Genomic DNA, 12,079 nt, shown 5'->3' with positions numbered 1-12,079 from the left:
GGGAAAGGGAAAAATAATACAAGGGGGACAAATGAATGTCAGTAGAGGGGGCAGAGAGAGAAGAGGGGAGGGGAGGGGAGGGGGGATAGTAGAGGATAGGAAAGGCAGCAGAACACAACAGACACTAGTATGGCAATATGTAAATCAATGGATGTGTAACTGATGTGATTCTGCAATCTGTATATGGGATAAAAATGGGAGCTCATAACCCACTTGAATCAAAGTGTGAAATATGATATATCAAGAACTTTGTAATGTTTTGAACAGCCAACAATAAAAAATTAAAAAAAAATAATAAAAAATTAAAAAAAAAACATTTTGATGGAAGAAAAAAAAAAATACTAAAATAGACTATTAATAAAATGTGTACTTAGAATGTGCAAATCCCAAATTGTAGACTTATTTCCATTGTCAAATCATTAAAATACACATACCTATATTGTTAAGTGGCTTCAATCTTGCTTCTCAAGAAATGTAAAAGTACATATACAAAATCTATTTATAAACCTTGAGTAAAAAATACATTTAAATTGTGTATTTCACTTTCCTGGCCTCCTCAAGGGATTCATAATCCAAATATGACATTGTGAGCAAGAAAAAGTAAGCAACACATACAACTCTTTTCTAAATTGAATCTGCCTTAAAATACAAAACAAATAATTCCCTTTATTTTGTGACCAACTTGGCTGTGCTGATAGATCCAGCTTGAGCCATATGTCCCCAAGACAAAAATCTCATAATATAACAGGTAACATGAAAGTTAGAAATGCAAAGGAAATTTTAAAGCCACATCTATTTTCTTAATTCATTATCTGTATTTAGAATATTTTGCTTAATTATGGTATGCTTTAAATGTAAATTTGAAGTATGCAACAAAAAATCAAATTTAAATGTACTATATTATGTATTATGAAATTTTGCTGAACAAAGCCAGACTTTCTTCAAATGAGTTTATTGTTATATTTTCCTACTTATAATAATCCAAAGTAAACATTGTGTTTTTCCTTTTGCAGTCCAGCCTATGTAGTTATCCATTTTATCCATTTTATAAAATGGACAATATTATAGTAAACAACATACATTTAAAGTTTTTTGCATATTAAATTGTTGAATTAAAAAAGAAACAAGCCAGGCATGGTGGCACATGCCTATAATCTCAGTGACTTGGAGGCTAAGGCAGGAGGATTGCACGTTTGAGTCCAGCCTTAGCAACTTAGCAAGGCCCCAAGCAAATTAATGAGACTTTTTTCAAAATAAAACATAAAAAAGGGTTGGGGATGTGGCTCAGTGGTAAAGCAGCCCCGGGCTCAATCCCTGGTACCCTTATCCCCCCAAAAAGAAGGAAGGAAGAAAGAAAATAGATTTAATAAAATCACATATAATATTTTAAAATTCTGAACTCTGGAAAATTTGTGTGTGTGCATTTACACATGCAAAAAATAGTTAAAGACCGTTAAAAATCTTCAGTGAAAGGAAACTTCTTATTTTCTTGTTTTCATATGTAGAGTTCACTAAAGTCATTACACTGTAAGCAAAAGACATACTCACAAATCATTTAAAACTGCAGATCCTCCAGCTTCTTCAGTGGCTCTACACTGTACTTATTGCCAAGGTCACTTGTGGTTACCAGAGTCTTGCTTTCCTAGGGCTGAAAATATTTTGTTACTTGAAAAACATGTCACATTATTTACATAAATATAAATAAATTATGTTTATCATATAATTTAGATAAAGAGAGCTTAGGTCAAAATCAAAATAAAAAACAGGTTATTTGCACTGAAAGCAATGACTCTTGGGAAAGTCCAACCGTATTTATAGAATAGCTCTCTCAATGCTGCTCCAGCCGTGGCTCCATCCCTCCTTTCTTGAAAGTCTTCAACTTTACCCAACTGCCTTGACCCATTTGTGTTTTTCTAATAGAATACCACGGATGGGGTGTTCCATAAAGGGCACAGATTTGTTTTTTCATAGTTCTGCAGGCTGAGAAGTCCACAATCATGGCGATGGCTTCTGATGATGACCTTTTCACTGTGTCCTCATATGGCAGAAGGCAGAGGGCAAGAGACAATAGAAGTGATAGTCCACTCAGGAAGGCAAATCCCTCAGTACTTAAACACCTCCCCCAAATACCCCACTATTGCATTAGGGATTAAGTTTCTAACATATGAACTTTGTAGGGGACATAGTCAAGTCATATAACCAACTTTATAATTTCTCCCTCCTACGTAAAAGAGAAGATTCTGTAAAGTTCTTCAAATTTCTAAGAAATGAGAAATAAATAGAAAAATACACAAAATATTAAGAAAGATTTAGTCTGCCATTAAATAAATCCCAAATTTTAAAATTATACCAAATATTTGGGATAGTTAATGGAAATCTCCCCAGCTCGTTTCATAAAGGTAGAATATTGTTCAAACCTATAATCTGTGTTATTAAAAAATTATAATTGAATGTGTAAATGAATGAAGTATTTTTAATTGGCATTCACTGCCCACCATATATTGATTTGCAAACAACCAACCAATAACCTTACATAAAGACTTTGCCATAACTAGATTCTCATCTCAGCTGAATACTCATCTTTTGGGCTTAGACTACATTAACTCTCCAAGGCCAGTTTTGTTCTTGAGTATTTAGTATAAAAGAAGTCATTTTTTTAGAAGCTCAACATCAAGTCACCAGTGCAGTCCTGCCTTTTTGGTTATGAGGTTTGAGACTTGGCCCTATTCTTTTTCATCTGACTGTCATGCTTGACCATCTACCCAGGACTGGCCAGCATTCATTCTTTGAGAAACAACTCTGAACCTGAGTCTCTTCATACCTAAGATCCCTTAACTGCTGACACAAATCCTGAGGCTGAAAGTCTCTGACTTGCTTTCCAGGAGGGACACCTGGATAATGACTTGTTTGAACTGTTACTGCTCCATTCTGCCTGATTGGACAGCTTCTCAGAAAGTTAGGTGAATCTTTTCCTTCACTGTCTGAGCAATCTTCATACCAGCTTTAGTTCTGCGTATCACTTCCTCCAATGAACTCCTTTTGATTACCTTTAATCAAGCAGTGCCTGACAATACCAGACTTTGCTTGTATATTACCTCCCAACCCTTAAACACTAATCTTTTTATGTATCTCCATAGCAAGTTAAAAAAAAAAAAAAACTAATGTGACAATACTATTAAGTCAACGGAAATACGTGCATGTCACACATACATACATACATACATACACACACACAAGCAGATAAACACATACAGACACACACACACACACACACACACACAGGGGACCAAATAATAATGAGTCTATAATTTCCTGAATGGGTAGAATTACAAGGTTTCAACAGTATAAAAGGTGATACTTGATGAATGTTTTTTCAGTAATTGGCAAACGAGATTCCCAAATTTAGTCATGTCTATTTTCCACATTCCATTTGTACTTTCTACTGACATATCTATTCGAGGGTTTTTCACTATAAAATGCTTCTATTTCTATTACACTTTTTCTTCTCAATTTTCAAGAGTGAAGCTTTCTGGATAAAGGTCTTTAGAAAAATCTCTACACTTATTTTAGCCTCACTGTTAAAACTGAAATGTCTTAGGAACATGAATGTAGTTCATGGAAAACAATTCAAACAATCACATTTACATCCAACATGCATATCCCAGACAGATCTGAAAGATACTAATAACATTTTTTCATATTAATGAGCATATTCTGTTTATTTAGCACCAAGAAATCACTTTCTACATTGTTCAGAGAAATCAACAATGTTTTAGGGCAAAAAAGAGATGCCACAGTACCCACAGTATCACATATAAGGCAATGTTTCTGTTAAAAAAATAAATAAATTGCTGTATTATTTGTGAAATGCTTCACGCTACTTTTTTTTTTATTGGTTGTTCAAAACATTGCAAAGCTCATGACATATCATCTTCCATACATTTGATTCAAGTGGGTTATGAACTCCCATTTTTTACCCCAAATACAAGTTGCAGAGTCACATCGGTTACACATCCACTTTTTTACATAATACCATATTAATGACTGTTGTATTCTGCTACCTTTCCTATCCCCTACTATCCTCCCTCTCCTTCCCTCTCATCTTCCCTCTCTACCCCACCTGCTGTTGTTTAATTCTCTCCCTTGTTTTTTTTTCCCCTTTCCCCTCACAAACTCTTATATGTAATTTTGGCTTCACGCTACTCTATTCATGTGGGAAGTTTTCTCAAACTTTAGTTTTGTCTGACTCTCAACATTATTATCAATAAATTTGAGACATATAACACTTAACTCTGAATCAAAAGTCAACTACCTACAAAGACATTTTCACCCATCTATACTTGTTATTGACACCAACCTACCCTGTCTTGCCAGTTCCCATGGCTCATAACCCTCTTTGTATTTTGACCCTTTTTAACCATTTCCTGTGCAAAGCGCCCTCAACTCTCTCTCGGGTCCCCATGCTGCTCTTTTCCTACTGCAAACTCTATCTCTCAAGGCTGGGAGAAGAAAAACAAAGCAATTTGACTTTGAAACATGTAAACAAATCCTTTGCTTTCAAGTATACACCAAACGAAGGTCTATTGCTTTCACTCAAAGCAAAAAACCATGGCAGATGTAGATGAATGAAAGAAGATACTTGTGGACCAAGAGATGTTTGACTTTGTCTCTATATTAACTTGATTGCTAAGCAATTATGAAAAATAGAGAATAATAATATCAAACCCAAAGGATAATTATGAGGATTACATTAGATTTATTTGTCAATGTGCTTATAGTCTAATCAAGGTAATACATTAGTTTGATTTCACCAAACTTTTCCATAATAATTAGACTCTCATCTCAGGACTAAATGGGATAAGATTAAAATCTTTTACATAATCCTGGCCCAACATTTGTAAATACTTTTACTTAATTACAATGTAGTTTCCATATAAAAGAGTCATTCATTGACCTAGTAACTGACTTTATATGATATTCAGAAAAAATTATAATAATTACAAACACTATTATTTTAATGCAATGCGCTTCACTAAAATAAGAACTAATGGACCAAATTAACAACATCCAAAGAAATATGCAAATCAGGTAAATGTTGTGTTAATATTCTTTTTATGCCTGGGCTTCTTGCCATAAAGTTAACTCTGTGGACAGAGTTCATTGTTTTCTTTATTTTAATTTTATACGATTTTTCTAATGTCACATCCAAGAGTAACAACTTCAAAGCTAGTGGAACTAATACACAGTTCTCAATAAGACAGGTAGTTAAATTAAAAATATTAAATCAATAGCTTTTTTTCATGTTTCGTAGTAATAGTTCCACTGGGAAAGTGTTTATTAAAAAAATTCTATTAGAAATTTCACCACAAATTTTTTTTAAAAATGCAACAAAAATGTCCAGGTTAAATTCAGAACAAAAACAAAAAAAGCAAAAATATAAGAGGGAAGAAAAGTATGGAAAATAATTTTTAAAGAACTAATTCTTAATTTCATCTTGCATAATAATTGAAAAGAAATTTTACCAGGAGGGAAATCATCTAACCAGCAATCAAAACATACTGTAAAGCTACATTAATTCAAACTCAGATAATGACCCAAGAATAGATATAATAATAGACTAAAAATAGTCAATTTCATGTTTATGTAAGTGTTTAGTATTTTTAAAAGATCATGTTTCAAATCCCTACAGGAAATGGACTATATAATAAATGATGTTATAAAATAACTTGACTTCTCGGAAAAAATGAAACTGTCCTCAATCATAACTATATATAAAGAATGCTTTCCAGGTAGCTTAAAAATCATAACATGAACATTTAAGTTAATAAATAACAGAAGATATATAGTGAAGTTATTTCTACAATCTCACTAATCAAGACTCAAAATCACTAAGTAATAAAGGAGTATTTTAATTCTTTAAATTATTAAACAGTAGATCTATGTAGAAGATATAAGTAAGGATGTATTCTTGTGTGCTTTGCATTGTTAGCTCTGTTAGGCAAAAATTAAAGATAATGTAAGCATAGAACATCCATAATGTTGGATTTCATCAGTAATGACAGATGATCATTGAAATAGAGGCTCCTATATTTCAAAGAGCAATGTACATATTAGGTTGTTGAAATAAAACTTAAAATTACAAAAATGTCTTAATATCACTCCACTTCTATGTTAAAAACAATAAACACACACATTTGGATGTGTCCAGAAAATTTTTAGAAGAAGAGATGACAAGTTACTAAACAAATTGTTAGTATTGTCATCACTTGTGATTAAAACTAGAAATTAGGCTGAGGAAATTTTATTTATACATTCCACTCTTCTCAATTACTTTAATGTGCTTTTTTAAGTACAAGCATATAATCAACACATGTAATTTATTTAAATAGACTTCAATTTTAGAATAATTTTAGATTACATAAAAACTGAAAAATAGTAGAGGGTTTTCATAAACTCTGCACAGTTTCTACTTAAATACTTTAGTATAGTAGGTTTGTTATAGTTAATGAACAAGTGATAATACATTATTATTAAATAAAGCACATAATTTATTCGGTGTTTTTTTTTTTTACTTTTTACTGAATATTCTTTTCCACTTTTACCATCCCATCTGCAATGCCACATTACATTTAATTGTCCAGTCTCCTTAGCTGTGACAGTTCCTCAGCCTTTCCTTATTTTAGATGACCTTGTCAGTTTTGAGAAATACTGGTGGATACTGGCAAGATGCCCTTCTGTTGGAATTGTTTGCTGTTTTTTCTTATGACAAGACTGGGGCTTGTGGGTTGGTGATGATGATCACCAGGGTTGTGACATTTGGGGCACATCACTCACCAGATCCCCATGCCTTGGAAGGAAGTCAGTAAGCATAGACCAGACTTAAGTGGGAATTTATGTTCCTCCTCCTTCAGGATGGGGTGCTTATATTTAGAATTCTTCTACAAAGGAAATTTGTCTCTTCTCTCACATTTATTAATTTATTCTATCTTTTTTATTAATAAGTGTGGGCTCATGGATATTTATTTTATATTTTGGGTTATAACCCAATACTACTTTATTTATTTTAGTCCCCAAATTGTTCTAGTTTTTGCCATTCAAAGCTCTTTCTCTTGGTTCCTGCTCCTGTAATTCTTTTTTTCTTTTTTTCAATATTTTTATTTGTTCTAAGTCTCAGTAGAATGCATTTTGACAAATCATACATAAATGGAGTACAACTTCTCACTCTTCTGGTTGTACACAATGTAGAGTCACACCAGTCATGTAATCATACGTGCACATAGGGTAATGATGTCTGATTCATTCTACTATCCTTCTTGTACTTCTTTGACATACCTTCATCAATGTGTTTTGTTTTGTTTTTGAATAATTTCTTACTTGCTGGTACTACTTGATGCTTTAGGTTCATTTTATTTTATTTTTTGCAAGAGACAGAACCATCTTTATTCACCAGTCATTTTATATATTTCTTTTTTCACTGCATTTGGAGTCAGCTGTTTATTTATCTAATGAGCCCTGGTTCCTTGTATTGAGAATGGTGTTAGAAATTAAAATCGGAATGGATAAAAAAAGTGGCATATATACACAATGGAATTTTACTCAACAATACAAGAGAATAAGATCATTGTATTTGCAGGTAAATGGATGGCACTGGAGAAGGTAATGCTAAGTGAAGTTAGCCAATCCCAAAAAACCAAATGTTGAATGTTTTCTCTGATATAAGGAGGCTGACTCACAGTGGAATAGGGAGGGGGAGCATGGGAGGATTAGATGAGTTCTAGATAGGGAAGAGGGGTGGGAGGGAAATGGAGGGGGCAGGGGATTAGCAAGAATGGTGGAATGTGATGGACATCATTATCCAAAGCACATGTATGAAGAATCGAATTGGGTGTCAACATACTTTTTATACAAACAGAGATATGAAAAACTGTGGTATATATGTGTAATAAAAATTGTAATGACAAAAAAAAACAGAGTGCATGTATGAAGACATGAATTGGCATGAACATACTTTATATACAAAGATATGAAAAATTGTGCTCTATATGTGCAATAAGAATTGTAATGCATTCCGCTGTCATGTATTTAAAAGATAAAATCAACTTAAAAAAGGGATAAAAAAGAAATTAAAATCTGGACACTAGATATAGTTTTCACTACTGAGGCACTTTTGCTTCTAGGCCTTCTATCTTAGTTGTGTTGGGTATAGGAGAAACAATTTAAGGCTTAAACACTTATCCTGTAGTGTTTTTCGGGATAGTGATGAAAATATCTGGGAAACTGAAAATACTCATTTAATANATATATATATATCTCAACCTCAATGTACTCAAAGATCTATAAATATTTTTACATACATAACCACATCTATTAAGATAAACATGGGTTCATACTGTCTCTAATTCTAAGCCATTACCACAACACTGTAGTCTTGCTTTTATGTATCTATGGATTCCCACTCCAAGAGTGAGAAATTCCACCATCTGCCATTGTGTACTTAATTTTTCAATTCCAAGGTACATGTTTATCAATATCAATATGATTTACTTGAACCCCTAGAGAAACAACCTTCTTAATCAGAGTATAGAGCTATGTGCAGCATTTTATTTTCCTTCAGTCTTAGATTCTCATTTCCAAAGTTGCTTGGCCAGCATCTGTTGCCCTCAATCCTACCCATGAAGTCTTTCTTAGATTTGTAATACAGATATATTCTCTTGTTACAGTCCACATTCCTTTCTGTAGTCACTCAACACCCCAAATGATTTTTTAAGTATTGCATACATGAAGCTTCACTCTTTCTGCTTGAAGTTCTAAATGTTCTGACAAATGCATAATGCCTTGTGTTTATCATTACAGAATCACCCGGAATAGTTTTTCTCCTCCTCTAAAAGTGCCTGTACTTCACCTATGTAGCTCTTTCTCCCAAACCCTTAGCAGTCACTGATCATTTCACAATCTCAATAGTTTTGCCTTCTCCACAATGTCATGTAACTGGAATCACACAGTATGTAGCTTTTTCAGACCAGCTTATTTCACTTAGGGAAAAAAAAAACTAAAGTGAATAATGAAGATATAATTCATTTAAAGTTTAGAAAAAATTTGGTCTTGGGAGCTTGGGTGTACCTCAGTGGTAGAGTGCTTTCCTGGCATGCATAAGGCCCTGGGTTTCATTCCCAGCATCACAGAAGTAAATAAAATACATAGTCTTTGTAGTACTTGGTGGAAATACAATATGATAGGAAATACTCAACAAGCATCCTTCATGAGAAAGTCCTTAATCCTTCACTGTAAATAGAGGCAAGAACTATTAACAGGAGTACACCGTTCAGTCTTAGTTACTGGAGACGGCTCGTCTAATAGGGAGAAGCAGCCTCTAAAGTAACCAGGATTTATCCACACTAGAATTCAAAACCATTTTCAGGATATGGTTGAAAGTAATTTTACTCTAAATTTGTTTTTCCAAATTTTGAGAGACCATATTGTGTTTAAAACCCAAATACCCATAGGTATGATGCAGTCAAAAATATGTTCCACATGTCTTAATAGTGTACTATTTAAAGTGCAAAAATTATACCACACAGAAGCTTGAAAGCAAAACGTAATGATCAAGCGGTTAAAGGACAAACGATTGTTTAGACAAACTGCAAGTAAAAGAATATGTAAGACTTTGAAGAATTTGTCTACTGTTAGAATTGGAATCATTAAGTAGAAAAGCATACTTAAGTTTAACAGTGTCACAGAGATAGGTCTAAATTATTTAGACAGAAGATGCAAACATTCTTTGACTTTGACTTCTGGGTACCGCTCCCTCAACTCCAGTTCTCAGTCAACCACTTATAGTATTGTGGAACCCTTGTTTCCTGCCAAAGCCAGGAAGTCCTGGACCAGAAATCTTCCAAGAAAGCCTATTCTTATGTGATATTTAATCTGATCTTTTTGGCAAGGAAAACTAAGAATAAGTTTGGATTGGGCTTCTGAATTTTTTGGCTGCTTAACCGAAATAAATGGAACAAAACTACTGAAGACTTTTGTACTTTTCAAAAAACAATTTCAGCAGAAAACAACAGCCTCTGTAGTGTTTCTTTTAAAACTAAAGCAAACTATTTTAAAGATTTGTATTGTATCTTCTAGATATTTAGTCATAAAATTCCATTTCCCCCCCCTTTTTACTTGAGAATAATGAGAAATAAATATCCATTGGTTCCTCTCAGAACAGATATACCTTAGGAAATTCTTTCAGGTGTGTTGGCTAAAATTACATCACTCTAAAAATGGCCTCCCTAAGGAATATCAATTTGAAAGACTTAGAGAACTGAGAATGCATGAACTAAGTTGTCAAATTCTCCAAGATTATGCTGACTTGAGGCCTGTAGAAAATACTTAGCCTACAGAGAGGAGGAATTTCCTATAGACTTGACATTTCACAAATACAAATTGGTAAATAAATTTTTAAAAATTATAACTCAATAAAAATGTAAATACTGGGAAATGGACACTGCTGCATTGCCAGTAAGAGAGTAAACACTTCTCAGAATATTTAAGTAATAACAACAGAAATAATAAACCAGGAATAACTTTAACTGAGTAATTCTATTTCTATTCTGAGAATGGATCCAAAGATTCAGTGACCCAAGTTATTCATCACATATTTTATAATTCTGTTGGCCAGAAATACTGAAATGTTTTATAATGTGCATTACTTGATTTTAATAAAAATAATTCATCAATGACTCCTAAATCTTTTTAATTTTTGAACAACCCTATTAGGGAGGTATTGCTCCTGAATAAGCTTACATGCAAAAGGATTAAGCAACTTGCTTGGGCTCAGGCACTGGATAAGCCAGAAAGCTAGGATTTGAAACCAGGCTTTCTGCTTTCAGAGTTCCTACTCTTAATCACAGTGAATGAAGGAATCTGTTAACTTTGACAGAGTTTGCTTTATGTCCTGCAGTCTGAGCACATCCATGTATTAATCTATCTAACTTTCACAACACTACTAAGTAGATATTCAGTGTATCAGTCTCATAGGTAAATGAATTGAGGTCATATCCTGTGTGGGAATATTTTTTACAAGCTTGTTCTCTGCCTCTCTCCCTTACCCCTGTTCTTCCCATTCCGCTTAAAGATATGCCATTAAGCATGGACCATGTAGACTTGAATGCCTTTCCCTGGTTCATTTGATAGCCATTTTCTTGAGCAGATATTTTTTTGAAGACTTGTGATTTGAGTAAGTGAACTTCTCTGGTTTCATTGATGATGCCAACTAATTTGTATTTATTTCAATATATTCCAGGTAGGAAAATGGAGTCAGTGTACTTTTTATTCTGTATTTCACTAGTTAAAATCTGTATATTGCTTTTAAAATAAGAAAATTAGTAGTGATCTTTTTTCTTTTTAAAGAAAAAAATGAGTAGAATTTCCATCTTTATGATATTCAGTATTTTTGTTAAAAATACAGTATATCTTAGAAAAAAAAAGAAAAAAGAGAGAATGTACCTGAAAGTAGAAGTGAAGAACTTCTTGAGTTAGGAATGAACCCCTGAGTTAGGAATCAAACCTTTGTCTCAAGACCATAATGTATTCGAGTGACGATGGTGATCTCTACAATTGTGTTATAGCATAATATTTAATAATTTAATATCGTGCTTTATTTGGTACAGCAATTTCTCTTAATTTGTGACTGTTCATTTCTTTAAAAAATAGGTAGAACCTTTTTGGAAGGGTAAAAATTATACACTAGACTAAAAGAAGAAAATCCCTCCCTTTTAAACTCTATTTTAAGACCACATTTTAACTGACTGAATCAGATCAGAGTTTGGTACTTAGTAAAAGTGTTAAAGTTTGGTAACGAGTGCAAGAAAGTCTTGCAATGCAAAACATTCTGAGAATCAAAAAGCTAGGCTTTAAAATGACTCCATAATAAAATAGATACCTAAATAATTAATTAAGAGGGTCCTAGATTTGAGAAGTGGAGAAGGAAAGTTGAAGAGAATGTTCTGCTGGGGAGTCTTCATTGATGAGCATCCCTGAGTAGGAATTTATACCCTGTCACAGCCCCAGGACCAGGGAGGACCTGAGAGGT

Source organism: Marmota marmota, unplaced genomic scaffold (genome assembly GCF_001458135.2).
Source record: "Marmota marmota marmota unplaced genomic scaffold, marMar, whole genome shotgun sequence".
Taxonomy (NCBI): domain Eukaryota; kingdom Metazoa; phylum Chordata; class Mammalia; order Rodentia; family Sciuridae; genus Marmota; species Marmota marmota.
This window is presented reverse-complemented; position numbering follows the sequence as displayed.